This window comes from Pteropus alecto, unplaced genomic scaffold (assembly GCF_000325575.1).
Source record: "Pteropus alecto unplaced genomic scaffold, ASM32557v1 scaffold114, whole genome shotgun sequence".
In the NCBI taxonomy this organism is placed as follows: domain Eukaryota; kingdom Metazoa; phylum Chordata; class Mammalia; order Chiroptera; family Pteropodidae; genus Pteropus; species Pteropus alecto.
Window position 1 is genome coordinate 1,014,871 of NW_006435793.1, and position 26,287 is coordinate 1,041,157.

At 37.5% G+C, this 26,287-nt stretch overlaps 1 protein-coding gene and 1 pseudogene across 3 annotated transcripts in view; one reads left to right on the top strand and one right to left on the bottom strand.

Annotated features, from left to right (window-relative positions):
* Positions 1 to 26,287, bottom strand: part of PLPPR1 (phospholipid phosphatase related 1) — a 214,874-nt gene that overhangs the window by 68,478 nt on the left and 120,109 nt on the right. The gene's annotated exons all lie outside the window — the stretch shown is intronic.
* On the top strand, positions 7,541 to 7,659 carry LOC112479486 (annotated as a pseudogene).

The window sequence follows — 26,287 nt, forward strand, 5'->3', positions numbered from 1 at the left end:
CACCAAATGTTTTGAATCAATTGAGAGAGAGAAAAGATGCAAGAGAGATGGAGATAATCCCTCAATACTTCTAAAGGCTGAGTTAGAGGACGTGGCTTAGCTGAATCTCTTAATATCGAACCACAGAATTAGGTGGCCCTACCTACTCTATCATAGACAGTGCTAGAAAACCACAGTCCTTCTCCACATAGAAGGAAGAGACTAGAACACATTTCCTGTGGTATCTGCCATCCACAGGTAAGGAAGGAGGAAGAAGCTCAGCTATGCATGCCCAGTTCTTTTTCTGAACTCGCCAATGACGAAATTTATTCTACCTCATGGGAAGAGCAGCTGAAGGGGAGGAGAGAAGCCCAGGCTGATACCCTCATCGATATCTCTGCACAGGAAATGCTTCTGAGAGCATAAATCATCTCAATTCATTCCTGTTTGGCAGAATGAATTGGATTTAACAATAATGAAATTTATCATAAGTAACAGAACTCTGCATCCATATCCTTAATGTTTAAACATACCACATTTCATCACCCTGATAAATATCTGGTTTTATTCTGGTTTTATTCTGGAACGGGTTGAAATGAGACATGATATGTCTGAATTTTCTTTTCCTTTATTAAATCTTTTACTACATTTAATTTCCAGAGATAGCTGGATCATTTCCAGGGAAGGGAGGGGAGAAGTATGCATGCATCTACAATGATCTCTGACAGTATGACAGGGAGCATTGATTTTTACACCAGTAACCAAAATTACAGTAATTAGAGGAAATATCCACATCTTTATAAACAGAGTGTTAACCGATTCAAAGAAACTTAATGAGAACTTACAAGAGGAAGTGTGCTTTTGCTACTGAGAATTAAACATTAATTAAAGTCAGAAGGCAATAGTTAAATTGCCTCTCCACTCCAGTCACTTGGCAAGGCACAGAAATTGGAGAGGCTTTAGAATCTGCTGACTTTGCTGGCTGTGATCCTTCAAATGGGTTCTTTAAATTTATGGTCAGTTTCGATGCTGAATTTTAGTTCCCGTTAAAGAGTTTTTTAAGATCTTGTTGCAGAAGTTAAGAGATGAAAGTTTTCAAATGACTAGGATTTTAGATTCTGGCATTTTCTTTTGAAAAGCATTTTTATTCTAAAGATAAATAAAGGAAATCCATATATGAACTACAGTATGATCCGAACTATGAAGTAAAATACGCACAGAAAATATTGGAAGGATGTACATCAAACTATTAGCAGTAGATTTCTTTGAATGATTGAACAATGAATGAGTTTCTTTTTCTTTTCTGCATTTTATATTCATTGCTTTTATAAATGAAAAAAATAAACTTTTAATTTCTAAAGGTCTATTTATTCTCAAGGAAGAGCTAGTTAATCAGTACCCCTTCCCCTGTCCCCCAAATGACTGTAAGATACTTAGGAAAACTAGCTTTTGTTTCTGTTTTTAAGATTTTAGGATTTGGAAATTTGATGAACTGAAAAAAAACAAAACAAAACACAGATAACATTTGAACCTTAAACTGCATCATTTTTTTTTTGACTGAATAACTGCATGTACACTCTATTTCATTTCAATATAAAAGTAAAAATTAGGAATTAACGTGTCATTGTGGCTTTGATCCAGTATCAAACCTCTGATCTCATAATAAACAAGACAAATTTCTGGAAGCAGACCTAATCATTTTTTCATTCTGAGCTAAATAAGAACTGGCTGATTTGGACAATGGAGGTCATGGAAATGGCCAATTTGGTCATGTGAACTCCTTGGGGGCTGCAGCTCAAAACACTTTATATTGATTTGTAGGTAGATAATATAGTGACTTGCGGGGAGAGATCTTTTTTCATTTGATTCCTTCAGCTCAAGTATTTTGTATATCTTCTCTGGGAATCTCCACTGACTTCCTACCGTTCCTCCCCAGCCAACTCGCTCTCTCCCAATCTAGCTGCAACCCTGCCCAGTCACCTTCCACCTCTACACTGAATTGACTATTTTACTTTTTTAAAGTATGACTTCCTCAGTTCCTGTCTAGCATTTACGGTGAACTTTTAAATAATCTCATCTCCCCCAATATGTCACATCCCAATAGTCCCACTGGAATTTACTATCAATTTCAACCTCTGTCCCGTTTCTCTTCATTTGTGTTTAAATTTGTTGATTAAATACATTTTATTTACCCTTTTTACCTCTTTATATTCTAACCATTTAATTTCCTGATATCTGTTTTATGTACTTATTCTTTCTTTGACAGTGTCTTTTTTTTTTTTTTTTGGTAACTTTTTTTACACACTGCACTTTTATGTGTGATATATTGTCACCAAACTTCTGAGGCATCTATTACATCCACTTACAGATCCAAATAAAGGATGTGAACCTAAATCTTCGCTTTCAGAATCCAGCATTTGTACTACTCTGCCCCTACTACATGTGACTGGCATGGGTTGGCATTTGCAGCAGTTTCAGCCAGCTGGGCTTATGTTAGTCTTGGATGGGGGGGCCTACAGTGGGCTCTGATGGTAAGGGAATTGGCAACATGATTTTTCTCACCACTTAGATTGGTTTTGCCTACACTGCCCTATAGGCTGGGAACTACATGACTGTACATGACCGTGTGTGTGTGTGTGTGTGTGTGTGTGTGTGTGTGTGTGGTGTGGTTGTGTGTGGGTGTGAGAGAGAGAGAGAGAGAGAGAGAGAGAGAGAGAGAGAGAGAGAATGTATATGTGCTTTCTCATAGCACAGAGCAGAGTGCCCCAAACACACTAGGTAGTCCCCCTGAGTTTGTTGAATTGACCTGAGTTGAAAGCAACAGCAGCAACAAAATTGAAAAGCTAGATACCCACACCCTCTAAATCACTTTGGGCTTTTCTATTTTCATTAGGTCAAGTAAAGGATGCACAGGGTGTTTTTTGTTTGTTTGTTTTTGTTTTCTGTTTGTTTTTAACCTTAAAATGAAATTAGGTGTAGCCTGAGATGCTGATCCACAATTTTTTTTTTCCTGAAACTCTTTTGAGGAAAAATACTGTAGGAAAGCCACAGTTCTGACTGCAGCATAAAATAGATTTATTGATTTACCTTCATGCCCACGTTTGTGCTGGTTCCTAGGGATACATTGAAGAATAAGGCACACACTACATTTAATGAGCTCGAAGTCTAGCAGGGGAGATAGTCCTATTCACAAATAATTATAATGCGGAGGGTCAAGTGCAATTATAGGTGCATTTACAAGATACAGTAGTAGCCCAGAGCAGGTTATGTCTGATCAGGAAAGGCTTCACAGAGCAGATAAAACCTCCACCACACCATAAACCTTTCAGGGGAAAATCATTAATTTTGAAATTGAGTCTTTTTATATGCTGAAAAAATGTTGCTAGGATTCCAGTTGTTGAAGCAGATGGAATACACATGCTTTAATGAAATTTTTAATACAAATGTAGCAGGTAAAAATCTTGCCTATAAACTAGGGTATTAAAAAAATTCCATTTCTTTTTTTAAAGTCAATTTATATTTGAATTTAAGCCATCATCAATCTCAACAGGTAGCAAACTAAAACTATTAAAGTAAGGATAATAGTGTTACACACTAACAATGATTAAAAATGTTCTGCTAGGAAAGTCGTGAGGATTCCAGGGCCATAGCCAAAAAGATACAATCCACAATTGAATTTTGAACATTCGTTTCAGTTCATGATGGGGAACATAATTAAAAGCTTCCATTCTGATGTCTGAATTGTTTTTCCTTTCTCATTGAACCCAAAGTTACCAATATGGCCTCTGCCATTGAGTCTTGAGGGAGGTTTTTTTTTTTTAATTTCTTCTTTATCAAGAGGGCATCCTGGTGGCAGTTTCACATGGCAGAGAAAATGCTCTAGGCTATCTGCAGAACCAACCAAATTGTATACCATTGCCCACATTCTCTGAGACATATAAGAGAGAAATGGCTATTTATGTTCTTGCCATCCTACTGCATAATGTGGATCATAGGCAAGGGATTGCGTTTAACTCAAACCTGTCAAATGTTTATATGGATTTAGGATGACAAGTATAAGGCATATAGTAATTGAATCGAGTAGAGAGTGGTTTGATGCATTTCGGTGTAGCTAAAATGCCATATTCTTGCCAGAGCTGAAAGAAAACCACATAATACCTTATCAGGTAAAGAGCACACTCAAGATTTACAGCTACGTTGGCCTTTCAAGGTAGCCCAGGAATGAGCAAACAATCTTCCTGTTTGTTCTATTCCAGACCGCAGAGTTTGAATTTTAGCAAAACCCATGCTCGTGTATATCGGTGTACTCTTTCTTTAGCAGGAATTCCCTTGGAGCACTCCAACCTGGGAGCAGAGCCGAAACACTTTATAACTGTCATACATACTGCTGGCTGGTAGTCTTAAGTGCTGCTTCGATTCCCACGTCACTGCAGGCTACCCTAGCTGCTGCTAATTTCTCTGGGGACTTGGTGTCACTGCCTAAAGAAGTCATACTACACTTCTGCTGAAGAACTTGCTTCACCATGCAGATCCTCTTGTTATCACACATTGATGCTGATTTTCTATGTACTCTGTGTGCCACTAGAATAGCTAAAAATCTTCTCATTATGCAAGGGCTTTTTCTTCCCTGTTTTCCTTCTTTCCCTCTTGCATTTATTTATTTCTGAAGAAAAGGGAAAAGGCTTTATAGTCACTCTTAAGCAAATAATAGTGAGCATATTTCTTGATGAGAGTATGAGTCTACGGTCTGTTTCTTACAGGTGTATTGCTTTGGGCAAGCTACTTTACCTCTCTGAGCTTCCGTTTCCTCATCTTTAAAGTGAGATAATTATACTTACCTGAGGGCGTTTGTAGGAAGACAGTGTATGTGAATTGCTTGGTATATAATAGGTGCTTAAAAAGGTTAAGTCCATTTCCTTTGCATTTGAAGAATGAAATGCTATTCCGCTTGCGGTGAGGATAGTCAGGCACTGGGGTTCCCATGATTGAGAGAGGTTCTGATCAAATGATAGGGACTGTCTGGAAGGCCTCTCCAAGAAGCAGCGGGCTGTCCCCCAACCTGGCCCTGTCCAGCACCCAAGTGTGGGTGCTGTTTTGCCACACTTGTCTACTGACTGTACCTGGGCACTTGTCAGATAGCTTCTAGAAATGTCTGGTAAAGGAAACAGGTCTACAACAAAAGCTCTGTGATAGAATAAGAAGGGAGAAGATTGTTAAATCATGGAAACTACCCACCATAAGAGACAGTTTACAGAATTGGTATAGAGGCATATTATTTGGCCCTCCCTAGCATCTGTTACCCCATCTTCTGGGATCATATTCCTAACTTACCTTGAGAAACCACTTTGCCTCAATTATGGCTCTATACTTTGAAGGAAATTGACACTACCTATAGCCCAGAGTTGAGCTTCGATTAGCTAAAGCAAATAACACATCCAACCCTCTGGCTGCAATGATTGGTTCATAGGTGAGCATATGAATCAATGAGAGCAAAACTAAACATTTGTGGGAGCTTAAGAGAAAAAGGAGTTGACTCTCTTTTGTGCAGCTACCACAAAAAAATTCTCCCCTTCTTTTGGATGGGGTAATGTAAAGCTATTGAGGCCACAGTGTAAAACCTACAGATGAAGTTGGCATTAACAGAGGCAGTTGAAAGTTAGAGGGGAATAAATCCCTAGCGAAAGTCTTTGAACTGCTGGATCAAGCCTTACCTGAAGCCACGCACATATATGGACTTTTCAGTTATGTGAACCCATTGGTTTAAAATCTGTTTTGTAAGCTTCATCTGAGAGACCCAATACACTTAGGGAAAAGAAAATCCTGTGAATCTAATTACCCTCAAAGATAAATCACTTTCTATTTAGGTAGAAGACAGAATTGTAAGAAAATTCTGTTCTCTAAAAGATATTGGCACCTTAATAATATGACGGCTGAACTGATGTATCTCTTTGATGTTCTTCTTTGTGACTTTACTGCTCCATGTTATGAACTGAAGGTTTATGTCCTCCCTAAATTCATATGCTGAAATTCTAACCCCCAATATTATGGTGTTTGGAGATGGGGCCTTTGGGAAGTAATTAGGTCATGAGGGTAGAGGCCCCATGAATGGGATTTGTGCCCTTATAAAAGTGACCCCAGAGCGCTCTCTCTCTCCTTCTGCCATGTGAGGTCACAAAGAAAAGACAGATTGTCTATGAACCAGGAAGTGGGCCCCCACCAGACACCAAATCTGCTAGCACCTTGATCTTGACCTGGCCAGATCCCAGGACTGTGAGAAGTAAATGTTTGTTGTTTAAGCCATCAAGTCTATGGTATTTTTGTCATAGCAGCCCCAAATGACTAACATAAATAGAACGATAATCTGGTTTGTATTGTCAAGTAGTAATAAAAAGACAAGAGTAATCAAAGAGATCTAGGTTCAAATCCTGATATTACTACTTATTAATGATGTAAGAATTTCCTCATCTGAACAATGGGTTTAATAATAACTACCTTTTAAATTTGAAATGATGAACAACAATGTGTTTAAATCACTGTGCTCATTATTATTATTATTATTATTATTATTACTTTTACATAAAATTGATCAGGAGGTTATACAGAAGTATCTTCTAGAAAAGTGGTTCTTAACTGGGCACGATTTTGCATCCCCAGTGGACATATGGCAATGTCTGGAAACACTTCTGGCTGTCACAGCTGGAGGGGCGATGCTGCTGGCAGTTAGTAGGTGGGCGTCAGGGATGCTCCTAAGCATCTCACAAGTTTCAGGACAGCCCCTACTCCCCAAATCATCGAATGCACAATGCCTCCAATGCTGGGATTCAGAAACCTGGTCTAGAAGACGTGGCTATTGTGTCCGTGGCTTCTCTTCCCCTTTTACCCTGTAGGGAGAAGCTGGGTGGAGAGTGTTCACTATGTGATGGGTTTAATAACTTCCCTTTTCTCTGTTCCTTGGGTGACTTAATCAACTTCTCTAAAGGATAGATATCGGATGTGTGTGAATTTGCCTGTGTGTGTATCTGGTGGCAGCTTTAATTATCGCTGCTCATTACCATTCCCAGTGTTCACTCTAATTGCCTTTGTGACTTTGCTTAGCAACTTATGTTAAAACATTTGAGCAATTCTTTTTTTCTGTTGGTAAAATCTTTAAAATAGTCTTTGTATTATCCTTGCTTTAATAGTTTTAGTTTGCTACCTGCTGAGATTGCTGTACTCTTACTCGCTACATTTTTAAAGACAGCTGTTAGATGTTTCTTTAACTGCACAAGTAACAACATAACAACTAAAATAAAAATAAAATAAGCTATTTAAATTTCCCATGCTTTGCTAATAATAATAATAATAACAACAACAACAACAGTAGCTAACATTTGAAAGCTTACCATATGCAAAGCACTGTTATGATATACATACATATTTTTTCATTTAAGTCACAAAATTCTTATGAGATAGGTAGCTTAATGTTATTTATATCTATTTTATAGAAAAGGGAACTGAGTCTTAGAGAGGTTAATTTGCCCACAGTCATGCCAAATGATGCCCTGCCAAACAGAACATGGCCATTTATGGCCATGCTACCCTGAACAAGCCCAATCCTGTCTGATCTCAGAAGCTAAGCAGGGTCAGGCCTGGTCAGTACTTGGATGAGAGACCACCTAGGAAGACCAGGTGCTGTAGGCATAAAAAAATAAAAGAAAAATAAGGGATCGTAAGCTGACAAGGTCCTTGCAATCTATGAGGTCAACCAAGGGTTGCCTTGTCTAAAAAAATAATAAAATAGAATAAACACAGGACATGGCTCAGGACTAGACTAACTCAGAGTTGGAATTCAAAGGTTATGTTCCACGTGCTCCCTTTGGTTGGTTGCAACTAGAAGGTTGGTTTCTCCCAGTATTTATCATTATGAATGCACAATTTTTATAGTTACGCAAACATAGCACTGCCAGACTTTATTGTCTGTTCTTTTCACTTAAAATACTAAAAACACTTTTCAAGTTGCCATATCATATTCACAAGGTGAATCATTTTTATCGAAAGTATATTCTTTTATAAAATCAATAGATCATACTTGACTTGAGCACACTTCTAATGTAGCTTATTTATATAGTTTCAGTTTTTTCATCTTTTAACAATAAATCACTAGTGAACATGTTCATGCATTCGTGTAGTATTTTCTAATTTTGACCTATTTCTTGAGATAGATTCTTAGGAGTGAAGGTACTAAGTCAAAAGGGTTGGAGCTTTTTTATAATTCTTCAAATTTTTTTCAAAAAGTTTTACAAGTTATGCCCCCTGTGAGTACTTCTTAAAGGTACCAGGTTTACCATGAATTTATCAACATGGAAATTCATCATTATTTTAAGTTTGTATTAATTCAATAGTTGTCTCCTTTTAATAGGCATTCCTTTGAAAATTAGTGAGGTGGAACATCCATTTACATATAATTCTTTTTATTAAGTTCTATAAACTTTCTGTATAGTATAGACAAGGGTAAACTATGGCTCATTGGCTAAATCTGGCCCACTGCCAGTTTTTACAAATAAAGTTTTATTGGAACACAGCCATGTTCGTTCATTTATATATTATCTATGGCTACTTTTATGTTACAATTGCAGAATTGATTAGTTTCAACAGATATTGCATGGCCTGTAAATTGAACCGGCTATATAGTTTGCAGAGTCCAGGAAAAAAAAATAAAAATGTGGAGCCCCATGGCAAAAGAGTATTAAAAATTTCCAATGGCAACAACAAATCATTAAACCAAGTGAAGGTCACATGCCTACAGCTGGTCTTGCCCATAAAGCCTAAAACGCTTACTATTTATCTTTTTACTAATAAAGTTTGCTGACCCCTGGCATATATATTAATCTTAACTCCTTAATAAAAGGTTTATATATTTTTACTTGCCTGTAATTTTCCTTTTAAAAACACTGACATTTGTTTTTATATGAGATAGGCTCTTTAGTTTCCTTCAACAATCATCATTCCAAAGATCCAATAAGTTTTTCTACTAGTTTCTTTTAATGATACGATTTCCTATATTTAATTCTATTTATAACGTTAATTTTAACGTGTAGTCTCAAATCTGGTTATATGCTAATCTATTTAAAATTTGTTAGTTATAACGCCAGTTGTAAACATTTTCCTTACTCATTGCCTGGTGATGCCTACTTTACCGTAAATGAACTTCTTATTTATAATTGGTCAGTTTTTGAGCCTTATAATCTGTTCCATTAATTTCTGATTTTTTTTTTTTTTAGCTCAGTGGTTCTCACCTGGGTTGATTTTTGTCTCACCCAGGTGATATTTGTCAGTGTCTAGAGACTTTCTTAGTTAACACAACTAAAGGAGGAGGTGCTACTGGCATTTGGTGAGTAGGGGCCAGGAATGGCACTAACCATCTTACAATGCACAGCACAGGCCCCACAACAAAGAATTACCTGGTCCAAAATGGCAATAGTGCAAAGCTGTTGTATTTATTAAAGCCTTATAACATTTTAAAGTATATTGTCATGTGTTGACAGCCACCTCCCCCATTTGTTTCTTTTCAAAATATCAATTAGTCTTCCTGGATGTTTTTTTTATAAGTGAACTTTAGTGTTTGTCAAGAAATACTAAAGTTTGAGATTCTGACCAGAAGTTAACTAGCTACAAAAAAACTTATATTCCCAGTCAGCCTTCTATTATAGCTCTAGTTTTTATGTCAGTCCTTACCAAGTAAAATTTCTGGTCAAATTTTCTAGTTTTCATAAACACCTCTCGTTTATTCCTAAGTATTTTACAAGTTTCTTGTTCTAAAATGGATCTCTTTATTATTAAATGACTATTTCTAGATAACTATTTTTTTATTTCAAACAACTTTACTAAAACTCATGATTTGAGTGGAGTTTGGCTTGTTTCTTTAGATTTCAAGTTACAAATTAACATAATTTGTAGATTCTTTCCAATGCCTATCTTATTTTTCTTTAGTTTTTACAGCATAGGTGTGGACTTTCAAACTAATTTTAATTAATAATATTGATAGAATTAAAAGTGTGAAATATTTCTTGATAAAGCAAAATGTTCTTAATTTAGCATATTTATCATTTTAAGTTCAAAATAACAAACTTGCAATAACTCTCTATAAAAAATTAAGCTACAGACCTTTATGTTAAAGTAGTTATTACTGGTCTTTTGATTTTATTATACATGATTTTATTATACAGTAAGTATATGTGTATATATACATATTCATGCACATATACATATGCACATATACAAACATAACAGTCCTCTAAAAAAATTGTGATGTGGCAAAGTGCTGGATATGCTAGTTAGGTCAGGATATGCTAGCAATATAAAGATGTGCTTAAGCTCCTTGAAGTACAAGGAGCTATTCAGTAGCTGTCAAGGGTAAAATGTACCTCTGTAGCAGGTCAAATTGTAATTTCCCCAGAATCCCTGCAGAATAATATGATTGATTCTTGAATAGACTTGAACAAAAATATTTCTGACCTAATATTTAGTCCTTCAGTGATAGCAATCCCTAAATCCCTTTTTACCAGGAATTGTTTTGTCACCTCATCCATCTCTTTGCAGATTTTTCTGGGGGTCTCACAGGGCAGCCAAGAGTGACTGAGCTTCACGTTCTCTTCACAGATCAAAAGTGTACACAATGCTTCTCTCCAAACTGACCCATGCTTCTGGTTTTCTCTATAAATATATGGAGTCATAGAAGTTTGGAGTAAGAGATACAATACTGATGAAATAAATTGTCAAATCAAATTATCACACATTTTTTGTCAGTATTTAACCTTCTGTGAATAACAATGAAACAACAATTCATTTGCATTTGAAGTGGTTATGACTGAACTAACTTGCTCTTTGCTTTTTCACATGGTTTTCCCTTTTTAGATACAGAGTATTCGACTTAGAATCTGATTGGCAATAAGGAATAATGGAAGGGTTGTGAAAATGAACTGCACTCCAAATAATATTAGGTAGAACATTCTATACACAAAATGCTAAGATATATTTCCCTACGGTTGAGGTGGTCATAGGTTTTCCCATGACTGCACCAAATAAGACAGGAAAGCATACCATAATCATGTCTAAACCATGACTTTTAACTTATAAAGTTGACATTGATAAATGACAGGAAGGTGATGTCTGTTTATAAATTTTATATGTTTCTGCACATTTATTATTCTAATATTAACAGAATTTCTACAGCATATATAATGTTAAACACATATCTTATTTTGATTTTAATGCTTATTAAAAATATTTGTAAGAATTATATCTTTTTTCTGAGTGTTTATTTATTCAAAGTATTTTATGCATCTGTTGTCTCTGGATTGGGTACTTTTGGAAAGCAGAGATGTTCACAGAAGCTCTTGATTTATTAATTAACATTAAAAAATGGTTTAAAATTTACAGAGGTATAAAAATGGCTGAACCATTAATAAAAACTCTGAAAAACTGTAGAAGAAATGGTAAGTTAGCTTTAAAGAAGAGATTGAGTAGACTATGAGAGTAATAAAACCCACTGTGATTAAGACGGACAGAACACAGAAGACAGAATAATAATTGGATAAAAGAAGAGTGAAACACCCTAGGACCAATCAAAGAGCACTTCCAGGCATAAATACCCAACAAGCTCTTATCAATGGGGAAGAAGATTACCTGGGAAACACTTATTACAACTAATGATGCCATAAAAAAATCGTACTCAATCTTCATGTTACACATACCTCTCCATTCCTTCTGCTACAGATGTATCTATCTCAGGCAAAGAAGACAGTTTCCTATATATTTATACTTTAAATGGTCCTTGATAACTCAGAAGAATATACTTTTGATAATATCTGCTTATACAATCTGAAACCTGTTGGTCTATACTGATAATATATGGCTCAAGAGATTGGTCATTGAACTTATTAACTATTGTAACTGAGAAGAATGAGGTTGGTGATGACCTTATCCTAAAATAAAATATACATTTTAACAACTATTATGCTCTTCTAGAATTACATATGTTACTCTGGGTATAGGTGGCAGTATGAATTACTACCATTTAGAGTCTATGAAATAGTAGAACATAAAAGTTAAGAGTGAGGCATGTAGAGTTAGACAATTGGATTTGAACCCTAGCTGTGTAATCTTGGGCAAGTTAATTTACTGCTCTGTGTTTCAGTTTCCTCATCCATAAAATGGGGGGTAATAATATCTACCTTACAGGCTTGTCACAAGGAATAAAACAAGTAAATTTATGTGAAGCACTTAGCACAGTTTATTATGCACAGTAAATATTAGATGTTTAATATAATATCTGTCCCATCCATTCATCCATCCATCCACCTACCCATCCATCCTATTGGTTCTAGTTCTTTAGAGAACACTGACTAATGTACATTTTCAATTTGGATCCTTAAGCGACTCTTTCTGTTCAAAGGACTAAAATCTTTTCAGCATATGAACCCATTAAGAACAAATCTCCCAGAAGAATTGAAGTCAGATAGTGGCAGAGCTGCTGCATCAGCAAGCCATGCCCAGGGTTAAGGAGGTGGGCATAACTAGTACAATTCAGATTTGTTGTCCATAATGGACGTAATTGAATACTGAATGCATTGACAGAATATTCTGTAGCCAAAGACCACTAGGAACACACCTGTAGCTGAAAAAGTTGGGTATGTTACTCATTGCAGAGATGGAGAATGCACCCTGCAGGTAACTCAGTAAGAGGTTTTTGGCAAGAACTTAAAGGATTGGGGCTTTGAGTGATTCCAGGAGGGTCCAAGGAAGCAGGCTTCTCTCTCTGGACTGGGTAGTTTTGGAAAGCAGGGGTAATTTTGTGGTTATCTGAATAAATCTTATCTAAGGACAGGACAGACTAGAGAGAGACTAAAGCAGTAATTGGTAAAGAAACAGCAGTCACTACTATTATCTAAGAAAGGAGGATGCTTGATGGTTTGTGGCTTGGCCAATGTTCATGTTTTGTCTGTGTTTAGACATGAATTCAGAGTGGTCTTGTTTTTGTCTTGCGCCATCACAGTCACAGAATGGCCTTGTCTGACGCTGGTGTGCTGTGAAATTGTCTCTGTTCAACAGAAGAGCACCAAGGCCCTGGGGGGCAGGGCTGCTCTTCTTTTTCTACCTTAATGAAGCTCATTTCTGACTGGGTGGGTGACCCCTTGTGAAATCTCCAGTTCTGTATTTTTAGTTATTACTTTCAGCAGTAACATCTCAATTTTGAAATTCACCAGGGGCTCATAATACCATAATTATAATTATAGCATGAATACAAAATTAAATTTAACTAAGATTTAAAAATGGAAGGATGCTCAACTTCTATTGTAAAGATAAAGAAAGAAGAAAAATGCATTCTTATTCCAAATTCTTGGTTTTAAATGCCTCTATTTTTACAAATGAAATTGACCAACAAAAATGTGTAAATCTCATCATATTCATAAGATATCCTGTCAAATTTGGGGAAAAAATTGATGGGAGACTGTGAATCTTCTTATACTCAAGACCATTCTGAAGAAGAAAGAAGGCAAGTCATGTATCCCCTGCAGAGGGCTCCAGAGAGTCGGGTGAAGATGGAGTGCACACACTTGTCTTCCTTGTCTGTTCCCAACCACTGGCTATTTCCCTCACAAACCACACAGAGCTCAGAGAACTCCTGTGTCCCGTGAATTAAGGATCCAGAGGCCTCTGAGCTGCTTGTGTCATTATCTATGTGTCCTTATCTGTTCCTGAATGATCCCCTCAGTGCTCTGAAGAAGTAGCATGGGCTACATTAATTTCTTGTGAGGTGCATACAATTTGTATCTTACTACCTCAAAACCAGTGGTGCTTCTGCCTATGGCAGAATGCCATTGTATATTTGATTGCAGCACTAATAATCATTGTGGTCGGTGTTAGCAAAGTATGGTCAATGATCATACTTTAAGGCAATTGTCAGGACATAGCAAACATATATAACATTTGGTTTTATAATTCTAAAAATAATTCTACATCTGAAGGAAAGTTAAGTGGTTATGAAACTAGTTCATATGCTTCCAGGAAGGACTGCTCATTTTTCACATCTAAGGCTCCATTATTTCTGGGCTCATACCTGGGTTAATAATCACTGCACAATCAAACTGTCTGCAAGAATCAGTGTTAATCTTGAAGACAGAGTAAATGATTAGATCAGCATGGCTGTGATCCACAAGATAGCTGATGTGCTATTTTAAAAACTTTTCCCTGGTAAAATAATCCACATTTGTAGAAATTCCTTCAAGGGAGTATCTCAGTAGCTGAAAATGGACAAATCTGGACTGGTCAGATTCCTTCACATTCATTTGATGAGGAAATCAAACATTTTGGCTAGCAAGAAAACTGCACTGTCAACTGCTCACAGTATGTTGCCGATTTTACACTATGCATCGTCATGAGTTGGAGCAAACGTACGTTCTTCATTGTGAGAACTGGTCAATCCTATCTTTCTGATCTATAGACAACGGAAAGGAGATTGTGTAAAGAGAAGAAGTATAGATTTTTGGGCTGTGGAGGTGCTGATGGACTGAACATGCCCAAGAAATCTGAGAAAGGACCATAAAGAGAGAGCAGATGTTTCACCCACTCCACAGTTACCTTAAAGGTTGGTCTTGTCTATAACATACCCATGTTGCAGTAGCCACATAACACGCATACTAGACAGAAAGAACACACAGAGGACAAAAGGCTGCCTCTTTTAATGCCATGGACCTCATGCCTTAGCTAATTTGTTTAGTTTTCAAACAAGTTCTGTGAGGAAACTTGAGTAGAGCTGCTGTAAATGGAACACAGAACACTTGAGCTCTCAAACTTTTGTGTACGTCAGAATCGCCTAGAGGGCTTGTTAAAACATCAATTGTGGGGCCCTCCTGTAGACTTTCTGATTCATTATTTCTGGAGTGGGAGTTGTGAATTTGCATTTTGAACAAGCTCCAATGTCATGCTGATGCTACAGGTTGGAGATCACCCGTTGTTAGTGAGTAAATGAGGAAACCAAGGCACAGAGAGACAAAATGGCATATCCAAGTTGAGCGTGTCTCTTTTTCAGCCTGGCCGAAAGGGAATCACTAAAGATGGTGGTAGTGGCCAGAGAGATCTATCATTGTAAATGAGAAAAGTACTAAATGACAGTTTACAACTAATAAGAATTTGTGTGAGTCTTTTATGAAATCATTCCAAAGGATTCATTAGAAATTTTCTATATCCTTTTTCTGACTGCTGTGAAAAAAGTTAATGGAATTACCTTCACAAATGTATTAGTTTATTCTACTCCAAGGATATGATACTCAGTGATTTGGCAAAACTAATCTGAACTAATAACAGACACACATTTACTGAGACTAAGCAAATTTTCCAGTAGAGTGATACTTAGCCATTTGGAACAAATAAAGGTTGAGGTATAAAGATGAAAGAATAACTGTAATGTCCAAAAGAGGTGAGAGCGTTCACAAAGAGAGCAGCAAAAACTGACTAAAATGCAAAGTTAAAATGCATGCTGACAAAAAACAAAAAAACAAACAAACAACTATCACAAGGAAGTGGCCACCACCACCACTAAGAAATTCTCAACCACTGTCAGATGCTCAGGTTCGAGAGACGGTCTCTCTGTATCTGTGTCTCCTAAGGATGTGTAAGCGAGGACCATACATTCTCAGAAACCTTGACTCTCTCCAATGGAGTCAGGCAAACACTCACTGCCCATTCATTTCCACCCTGCGAATGAAATATGTGGCCCTTTAAAAATCCTAAATCTATTTACAGACCAGAGTTGAAATCTTGCAGCCTAAGGGACCAATACAAGTGAGTTAAACTGGAAGAGCAGAAGATAATAGGTAATAATAGAACTTGGTTAACGAAAAACTACGTTCTGTTTAAAGAAGAAGCTGTTTCAAAGCTCTAGGAGCCTGTTGCTTTATGGGATGTTATCTGAGTGTTGCCCAATCTTCCAGTTTTTCAAGAGGTATCAGAACTTGCATTTTCATGCAAAGTTACCTGACTGTTAAAATAGTGTATAACTCATACTAAATATATTTGTAGGTAGGACGGGGCGGGCCACTAGCCTTCCATTTAGGACCTCTCCTTAGACTCTAGTCCACACTGTTTTCCTAACTATTTCACTATTTAATTCTGGATATGTATTCTGTCTCCCCTTTAAAGAGTATTCCTGTTTTCATACTCTCTCATAGGCTCAGAATTCCTTCCCTAATTCCTAAAGGACAAGCCAGGCGAATCATGGTTCCATCAGGAATTCTTGGATCACTTCATATGCTGAGATACAGTCCATTAGTGATGAAATTGCCACTGGTGATGAGTTGGCAGTGTCGTAATGTCACATAGCCTGGAGCTGACTTAAGAGGTAAAGCTTGGGTTCTATTCCCTATGCTTATCCCCTTTCTCTTCACCCCACATCCTTCCATCTTGGGTTCCTGGTACAGTATTCTGAAAGTACATGTGGACTCCAAGAAAGAGAGCACTCTGCCCAATTATTTAGTTTTAAGACTGACAAACCACTGCTGTCAAAAACCATAGCATTGAAGAAAAAAAAAAAAAACTAAAAAAGAATTAGAGGGCATGAAGACAACTCTGCTTAATTCTCCCAGTCCAGGTACAATTAAAAAATAGAGGACAGCCCTTGTAATAATCCTATAGGTGAGTGTGGTCTGACGTTTATAGTGCATTTTCTATCTCATTCTTCTTCATTTCTTGTAAGAGGAACAAGTGAGAGAAAGGGAAGAGGTCTAAATATTTAGATTTTTCTTAAGGGTTTATTTATGAATTCACTGAAGCAATGTGTATTATCTTACATTTGTTATACATGAAGCTAATAGTCTATCGAGTGAGACACACACACGAAAACAAGAAAATTAAGACAACTGCAGATTGTGTACTCTGGCAAATAATGACAATACAAATAAATAATCACAGAGGAAAAATCTCTTAGCACACACTTATTTGTTGCATGTCCATACTCCCCAACTAGGGTAGAAGGTGGTAAGCGACGTCCCTTTTTGGAGGGATTTGAGTGGGCAGCGGCTCTAAGTCCTGGGTAGGCAATGAAGGGTTGTTTTGGTGGTCTACTTTATGCCTGTACAGGGGATGTCAAACCCCAATGTTCTACAGACCTAGTGATGCCGGGACCATCTTCTGCTGTGGTGAGTCTCCAGAGTTCTTAGAGGAAAGAGGAAGTTCAGGTATTGGTGGTAGTTACAGGAAAAATATAATTAGCCTACGTGTGGTTAGAAATGTGATAGTTTAGCAGGAAAATTTGAGTGTCACAGCTGGGAGCTGAATCAATGTCCATTTTCAACTCCTTTCAAGAAGACCATCAGCTAAAGAAGAATCCAAGATTAAACCTATCCATTTTCCATCCCCACTTTGCCCCTCTGCTATGGAGAGAGCGAACCTTGGACAATCTGCTCGTAACAAAAAAGTATAGAACAAAAAAGTTACCTGAGTAGAGAGCACAGACTCTAGGAGAAAGCTCGAACTGCAGAATTGAATAAATGGAGTCTCAGGTTAATATGTCAAATCAGTAGGTGTTTTACTAAACATCCTCAGATATACTTCTTTGAGGATCAAGGATAAGGACTATACTCAAAGTGAATTTCCAGGAAGTTAGTTAATCAGAAGACTAAGGTGTGGGCCTTGAAATTGCCTCTGTTTATTGTGTGTGTGTGTGTGTGTGTGTGTGTGTGTGTGTGTGTGTGTGTGGCCAAGTCCAGTTCACCCCTTTCCCTTCCAGAGTAGGATTCATACATTCACAGATAGTCTTTTTTCTACTGACAAAGTCCTAGTTAAAAAGGCCTTCAGATAATCATTTTAGGTCAGTAGTTATTAAACCTTTCATCATTTCTGAGAAATAGTCTGTTTCCTATAAATCCTTTGGTCGCTGTGACTTTAATCCTCACATTTGCCAGAATCCCTGAGGAAGTACGTTGGTGTAATTTGTAGACAGATTCCCCCTCTCCCCCCATGACTATCTTACTCTCTTCCAGCCATCAGTCGAGATTCTCCATGTGGAGACGTAGAGCATTTCTCTTTATCATGATTACAAGAAAGATCATGATTTCTAAACTGAGTAAAACTAAGTAAGCAGCACCTCTACACTTAAGCAAAGCTTATTTATTTATTTTTTTTTGAATTGGCTTGTGTATTCTACACAAGCCCAAGAAGTAAAGGACACTCAAATAACATTTATGGGAGGGTTCAAATGTGACATCACTTCAGTGCCAGCTTAGGGACCAACACACAAAAAAATATTTTTAAGTAAATACATATTTAATAAATGTTAGTTAAGTAAAATAGCTGATTGAATATTTTTTAAGGTCAAAAGCTAGTCCGTGGTTTACCTTTTAAGTGGCTATGTTTGTCACGTCCAATGAGAATTGTCGATGTGAATTTAATAAACATCAAAAAATAGGGGAAATTATAAAACAAAATGCCTAAATGCATATATACCCCAAATAACAATAACTTTCAGGTGAGCATCTCATACCTATTGGCTATTTTCTTGTAGGTGGCAAGGCATTACCACCTACATGATTTACTTCTGTTTAGAAACACCTGATTTCAGGCATTGACAATATCTCTTCTTAGAAAAGAGATTTAAAAAAAAAATTTATCATATGTGCTTCTCTAAAATAGTTTTTTTTTCTCAAAATAAGATCCACCTGCCAACTGCATTTAGCATCATGTGGGGGTAGTTCAAAATGTAGATTTTTTAATCAACCATCTTTTCTGAATCCTGTCTCTGAGGAGTCACAAATTTACATTTCCAACCCTTCTTGTGAAGTGTTAGAACCACTGTTCTAAGGCCCCACTGGTTGGGAAAGATAATTTCCAAAAAGAAACAAAAACATGCATTGAACTTATGAAGCCTCCTTGTAGATACATAAAATTTTTGCAAGCATTAATGACTTCATTCTTTCTCTCAACAGGGGTTTAAACATAACCAAGACCCTGGTAAAACTGAACATTACCAACTTTATGATTTGTGTAGACTGGACTGAACTGGGGTGAGCACAAGCTCCTGACCTCAATGTCCCCAGTTATTCAATGGTTCCAAAGCTGAATTTGACTCAAAGATCTGTTGGTAATCTCAGAAATGGTTATTAGCCCGATAAGAGGATGTCAACCCCTCTAGAGAAGCTTAGAAGCCATTCAATACTTCCAGGACCCTGAAGAACCAGTCTGGACTGGGATTGGTCTCCAGAGAGATGAACGCGTATACACAATGGCAAAGCACTAACGGAAGGGCCCAGCTATGTCTTGGCTTTCTCAATAATTGGGGCAATAATTGTGGAGTGCCCATGAACTTGTTTGGAACTCAAAACCAGAGCTAGTAACACTCTGCATCCTCAGCTGAACATCAGCCAGGCCTAGGCGCTCCCTTAAAGAACCCAGGTGGGGAAGTCAGAGCCAGGCATGATTGAGCCTCGCACCAGCATCAAATGTAAATCTTCCTTCTCTTTGATATCTTTATCACAGTACGATTTTTCATCCCTATTGTGAAATATCTGATTTCCCTTACTCATAGTGTGATACAAAGTCCTGAAAGAGATCAGGGTTGGGGCAAGTGAGCCCTACAAACTCCCAGTGAACTCGAGCTGGTTTTTAGTACCCCACACACAACATTCTACCTATTGGGTACAAATAAGATAAAACCTTACACTTCCTAGGGTATGAGACCAACAGAGGTTAAATCAGAAAAAAAAAAAAAATCTAACGGGGTATTTCTTTCTTTTTTTTTTTAATATTAAGAGATAGGGGATCTTTTATACTGTATAACCCTGCTGAGCTTATAAAGACAAATGAGAAATTCACATGAGGAAACAATCTTAGGTTATTTTTACTCAAATTTTCAACAGATATTCATCTCTACAGACCACTTAATCATGTCAGTCACAAGAAAAACAAAGATACAATTCTTTCTCAAATTCTTCTCCCTGTTCTAATTCTACATAAAAAAATATAATAGACTCATTTGTAAATGGGAGAGGAAATCACTTGTTTTCAGGGGGAAAAAATCATTTGAAAAGGACTTATTCTGAATGCCATAACAGTTTTGTTTTCTCATTTCGGGAGTAAAAATAACTACAGAATAAGTAGACACATAGACATCTTACAGAAATAGATATATATATTTGCATACATGTGTAAGCCTGTATTTTTTCTCCCAATCCCTACTTGATCCACATAGCAGATACAAGTTCCACTGCTTTATTTCATAGGATAATCATGTTTGAAGCTGGAAGAAACCTCAGTATTTAATCCATACATTTTACAGATCAGCAGAGTGAGCTGTAGAAGGTTCAAAGTGATTTCTACAGTGGCTGCAAAGTCACACAAGAAGGAAGATGAAAACCTCCAACTCTTGGCCCAGTACTGTTGCCAAAGGACCATGAAGTCCTTTTTTCTCTAGGGTCTCTACTGAGCTCCCATACAGCTTAGTTTAAAAAAAAAAGAAGAAGAAGAAGCAGCAGCATAAAAAATACTTTCATTGTTCCATCTATAACATAGCCTAAGTATGAAAACCCAACGTGTGAGGGGTTGGAAGGAAAACTACCCCGCTGCAGCTTTCAGGGATGGCACTGCTCCCCAGTCATTCAGTCTTGACAAAGTAGATATTACTGAAAACATGTCTCTGCAGGAGGTGAGTAAAAATCAATGATTTCAGGTATTCGGATCATTTGACATTTCTTAAAGCTCTTGGCAAATTCCATTCAATTTTGTGCAGTAAGAGTTTGTTGAGCATTGCAGCAGAGGTGGCCAGTGCCCTGCCTACAGTCCCCTGGCATTCGTTGCTTTCTTATAAAGCACCTCTCTGTCTGAGGGCTTTGAGTTGCAGGAGTACGCTGGTTGCGTGCAGGGCTGGCCAGGAATCAACACCCCTTGGAGTACACCTCAAACAACGATGCAGCCACCATATGATAAATACTCCAGCTTCCTTAAACCTCAGTTGGAATAACTCTGAAGCATATTCTAGGCAGCCTCCCAGAAGCCTCCAGCATGCACCGAGCCCCGGTTCTTCACAGGGAAATGGCAAATTCTCTGTATTTGCTTCATCCTTTTCCCATTTCCCTGCTCTCCATAGGAACTTTCTGGAATTACCATCCGGATCTATTATTCATACTCAAATCTTTGTTTTAGGGTCTGTTTCTGGAGCAATCCAACCTAAGACAAGCACGTACTCTGTACAAATCACTTTTTATAATATGCATCAAGAGACATGAAAATAAAAAATGTATTGTCCCAGTCCTCAAAAGGCTGAGGCCAGGGAGGGATAAGACTTCTACATATCTAACTCACATAGGTAAGACAAGAGAAAACAAAGTACTTTGGGAGGAGACTAGAGAAAAATAAGAATATGTTCATTCATGAAGGAGTTCCACAACAAAAGGTAGAATTTGCCATTAAGAACATAGCATGAAATTCTCTATGGCAGGGAGAAGTCAAATAGACAAAGTAGTAACATTACACACATCGAATAAACAACCGAGGTCCTGATTTCATCTGGAAATATATGTCAGAGAATTTGTCGCTGCTTATACGATGCAAGTTTGAATGATCGGTCCAAATGGAAGAATTGCATACAATCCAGCCTCATTTTTTTCAGTTGCAAGGTCGGTACATAAAGCCCCAAACTGGTTGGAGAAGTTTAATTGGCTATTTTGCATCTTGTGTTTGAAGAGTGTCAAAACTATCTGTTTTTTCATTCAGTTCTGTCAAAATAGTCTAATTTCTGTGGGAAGCAAACAAATTAAACAGTGAAATTTTGTGTGTCGTTAGGTTGATAAGTCAGCAATTTGAGTTTTCACTTGAGCTACAGGCCATGCCAAAGTCAGCTAAATGTTTATGGGTCGTAGACACTGGCTACACAGAATCCTATAAATAAATCTCCTTGAGCCCAAGACAGGTTACTGAATAAAAAAGAACAGAACAAGTTGAATAAATGTATACGATAAGAAACCTTGAGGGCATCCCTGAGCTGATAAAATGCTGCCTTTTTCATAGTAAGTGGTTCTAGCTGGTTTGTCTTGTGAGCTAATGATTAGACAGCATCTACTTGCCATGTGCTGGGACCACAAAAACTCTACTTATTCCTTAAAACAACCTAGTAAAGCCAGTATTATTATTACACTTTTATAGATAAAGAAAACTGAAACTTGGAGATGCTCAGTAACTTGCTGAAGGTCACACAGCTACTTTGTCAGACCCTCAGATCCAAACTTTTCCCTAAATACTATGCTGTCTTCCTTCAGGGCTGAAAAGAAAGTACACCAATATTTTAGCTTCAAAGGGTTTTGTCTTAAGAGATGCCAAAGACGAATTTAAACAATTGTCAGCTGAGAGGAACTTATGCTGTAGTAACACAGAGTTGAAATTCTTATTTGGGCAAATAACATACTTTCAGGGAAAACGTGTCTTTAAAATGCCTTCGTTTTTTGGCTAAGCATTCTTTTGTCTACTATCAAAGGAAAATGAATTCCCAAGTTATCTAAATTCCACGTAGTACACACAAAAATAACATTTACCTCCAGAGACTCGGAAGATTTCCCCAAGGAAAATCCTACAGCTCATTGTGGAAAGACATACCAATAGACTCAGTTAGCGGATGCTGGCAGTGCCCTCGTGCCCATTTTTCTTTGACTCATGCCAAGGGCACTTGCAAACAGCCCTGAGCTGTTTGTAGGATTTAATAGCAAGTGATTAAGATACTTTGGGAAGGATTTCAAACACATTAGATTTTGTAGAAGACTCACACAGAAATGATAGCAGACAACATGAAAAATAAAATTACTTAAGTTAACTCAATTTTAATTAGGCAGATTTAATAAAATTTCCTTCACCAAATCTCTTTTAAAGAAGTTTTTAGGCCTCCATTCTTCAAAACTTATCCCCTACTTTAGATGGAAGAAAGTTGCTCTACTCTCTATATATTCTCTGCTTAGTTTGGGTTTCTCCTGAGGTGGACCTTGAGGTAATGATGGAGGTGCAAGTAGTTTCTTTGTGAAGGGATCCCAAGAAGGAGGTGAGAGAGTCGGGGAGGGAGAAAAGCCAATTAAGATGCAAGGATCACGAGGTTATTACTTGGGGCAACTGGCATTCTACCTTGCTGGGGACCCCGCAGAAACCAAAGCCTATCAGAATGGTCCCACCGAGGGTTGAAGAAGCTAGACTATTTATGTACCATCACCCCTTCTTCAATGGTCGAGGATAACTGGGGATCACTCCCCAGCACTCAGGGCCTACTCAACATGTTATGCCTAATATGTTTCTACAGACAGAGAATGTTTGCTCAGGGCTGTTTGCAAGTGCCCTTGGGATGAGTCAAAGAAAAATGGGCACGGGGGCACTGCCAGCATCTGCTAACTGGGTCTATTGGTATCGCTTTCCACAATGAGCTACTTTATTGAGTTAGTTTTCAAACTTTATTGAACATAAGAATGACCGGAAAAACTTACAAAAATGCACATTTTTACCCACCTACCTCCACTATTCTGATTATCCTGCCACCATTCTGATTAAGATCAATCGTTGGGTTCAAGAGCCTAATATATTAACAAGTACCTCAATCATTCCAGAGCAGGGAGTCCCTAGGCCACAGTGTAAAATTACAGTGCTAGTGAAGCCAAAGACCATGAGTTCATTCCCATATGGCTCACCAGTGTCTCAGAGAAAAATCTCTTACTTGGGCATAGATGGACCTTTCTTTTCTATGGGTCCCATTTTTTCAAATATAAACTGTTGCTCTTAAAGAGAATATAATGAGAGTATGTGGATGGGTTAACACTTTGCAGGTCTAATTCTGCTAAATCACTTTAAATCTAGGTATATTCAACTGATCATGAGTCAGGAGCAAGTTACCAGATACCCTTGCACTAAAGTGGCTATATTTTTCCAACACATGGTATGAGTAACAGTGAATATGGGGGAAAATAGGAGAGAAGAGTTGACACTGAGACAAAAATGAAATCCTTGTACCTACATATGCTGGTCAGGAATCTTAGGGAAAAAACTATCTTTAAGTCACTGATACAAAGAACCAGCATACAAACCAGGGTAGCATACAAACCAGTGACGCATCAAAGCTAGAGCAGCTTTTGAGATTGTCTTTTTCAAAGTTTTCAGAGCTGCGATAAAGAGTAACCTGGCTCCAAAAGCAATTTACTATGCTCAGAAGTTTTTCAATGATGGAGAGTTCCTTTCATTTTTTTCTTGTCTGCTATGTATTAGGGAGTGTGGGCAGTGGGGCCCCTCCACTTGTTTCTCCCTAAGCAGGATATTCTGCAGTCTAGGGAGAGGTGGTATTAATAATACCATCTTAAGTTCCTGTCCCCTTTCTTTCACTCCAGGTTCTCATCACCACTTCTCTCTTGTGATTCCTTATTACCAGGTAAGGTAAAAATTCAGAACAGCTAGAGGTGTTCTGGTTTATCAAAGTCCTTAGGATAAATTGTTTAATATGACCTGCAAGGTACTTTACCATCAGGCCCTTGTCTGCCTCACCAATCTCCTCTGTCACTATTCCTTATCTTATCCTCTAGACTCTAGTCTCATGAGAACTCTTGTAGCAATTCAAATTCTCAGTACCTTCTTAAGTAGAGAGAAACCCATGAGGCCAAGCTGTCCCTTCCTCCTAGAGCACTCCTCCTGGGAGGCTTCCACTTGAGTAGCAAGCATTTCACTAGTTGCAGGTATTGGTCTAAATGCAACTTCCTCTGGGACGCTTTCCTGACTCCTTCAGAAAGGTGAGTCAGAACTGTTAAGGGATCTTTGTAGGCCTTGGGCTCTCTTACTTTTGAAGGCTCCTTCTCATATCATGTTAAATATCTGAAGCTATACTATACTGTATATTATGTAATTGTTCCTGCCGTAAACATTTTGAAATAATTTTTATTATTCTGCTTTCAAAGTTATTTGGCTATGAATATCTAATTTAATTTGCTATAGGTTATTACAGCGTTAAGAGTTACAGGTTTGGTTGCTAGTATTGTTATGTTAATAACCAGCTGTGTGATCTTTGATGAGTCACTTAACCTCTCTGAATCTCAGTTATCTGAAAGAAAAGATATTTGCATAAGTGACCTAAGGCCTTGTTTAGCACCAAGAGTCCATGTTTTTAACATTAACTGTCTGAAGAGATGTTTTCGGTGTGGTAATTGTATGGGGGTGGGAGTGGGGCATAGAGTCTTTACTCACTGATAGAATATGCACCAAAGAGATTGAAAACCATTGGTGGGTACCCTGACCAGCGCTGCCATTTAAGTAGAAAAAAGCAGTTCCACAAATATGTGTAGAAAAGATAATTCTAAAACTAAAAATAAGGTCATTATTTTATATAATGAATAATTAAATATATAAACCTATAACCAGGAAAAAGAAATTCAGAGTATTCAAATATATTTTCCCCAAATATATTTTCCTAAAAAAGACTGACAATTAAAGCATGATTATAATTATTTGTAGAAATGTCCCGAGACTTTGTGTCGGAGATGACTGCATAGTATGTGTTGTAAAAATCACTAATTATTAGAAAGAGGAACTGTCACTATTGTTTTAACTAATTCTACTGAGAAATAAAGTGAGACTTTGGATTTTTTGTAAATATAATGAGTTTCCAGTTATAGAAGAAGTAATGAGTTTCTACCTTTCTATAAAGACTTCTGAATATCGTATTATACACGTCAATAACAATGCAATCTTAAAAAGCAGTTATTTAATTTTCTTCTGATGGAAAAAGTAATTAAGTACCGTGCAAAAATATACATATACATTTAATCCCAGCACCCAGAGGTGAACACTAATTTTTGTGCATACCTTTTCTTTCTAGGCATGTGGTTGTACAGGCATATATACATTTTCTAAAAAGTCATCACATTGTACATCTGTGTTGCAGAATTTGAATAGAGAGGTTATCAAGCTTGGAGGCTACAGTATCTACTGCCATGACCCTAACACACCTGGCATGTCTGAGAAGTTAGGATTATGGTCCACAAAAAAACCTTTTCCATGAATAAAATGAAAGGAAAAATGAGGGTAGAAGAGACAAAGTGTGTGTGCATTAGGTATTGGTTCTTCCACATGGATTCATGTCTGAGTTCTACGGAACGGCTGTAAACAGAAACATAAGACACAACAGCACTCCATTAATGCTCAGGTGATGAAGTGAGACATGGAGTTTGGGAGCAGGGCCTCTTCCCACCCTCCGTGTAGAGAAAGTGCCAGGAGTAGAGATGTTAGCGACCCCAGTATGAGCAATGCTAGCAACGGCAAGGAGGAGGCA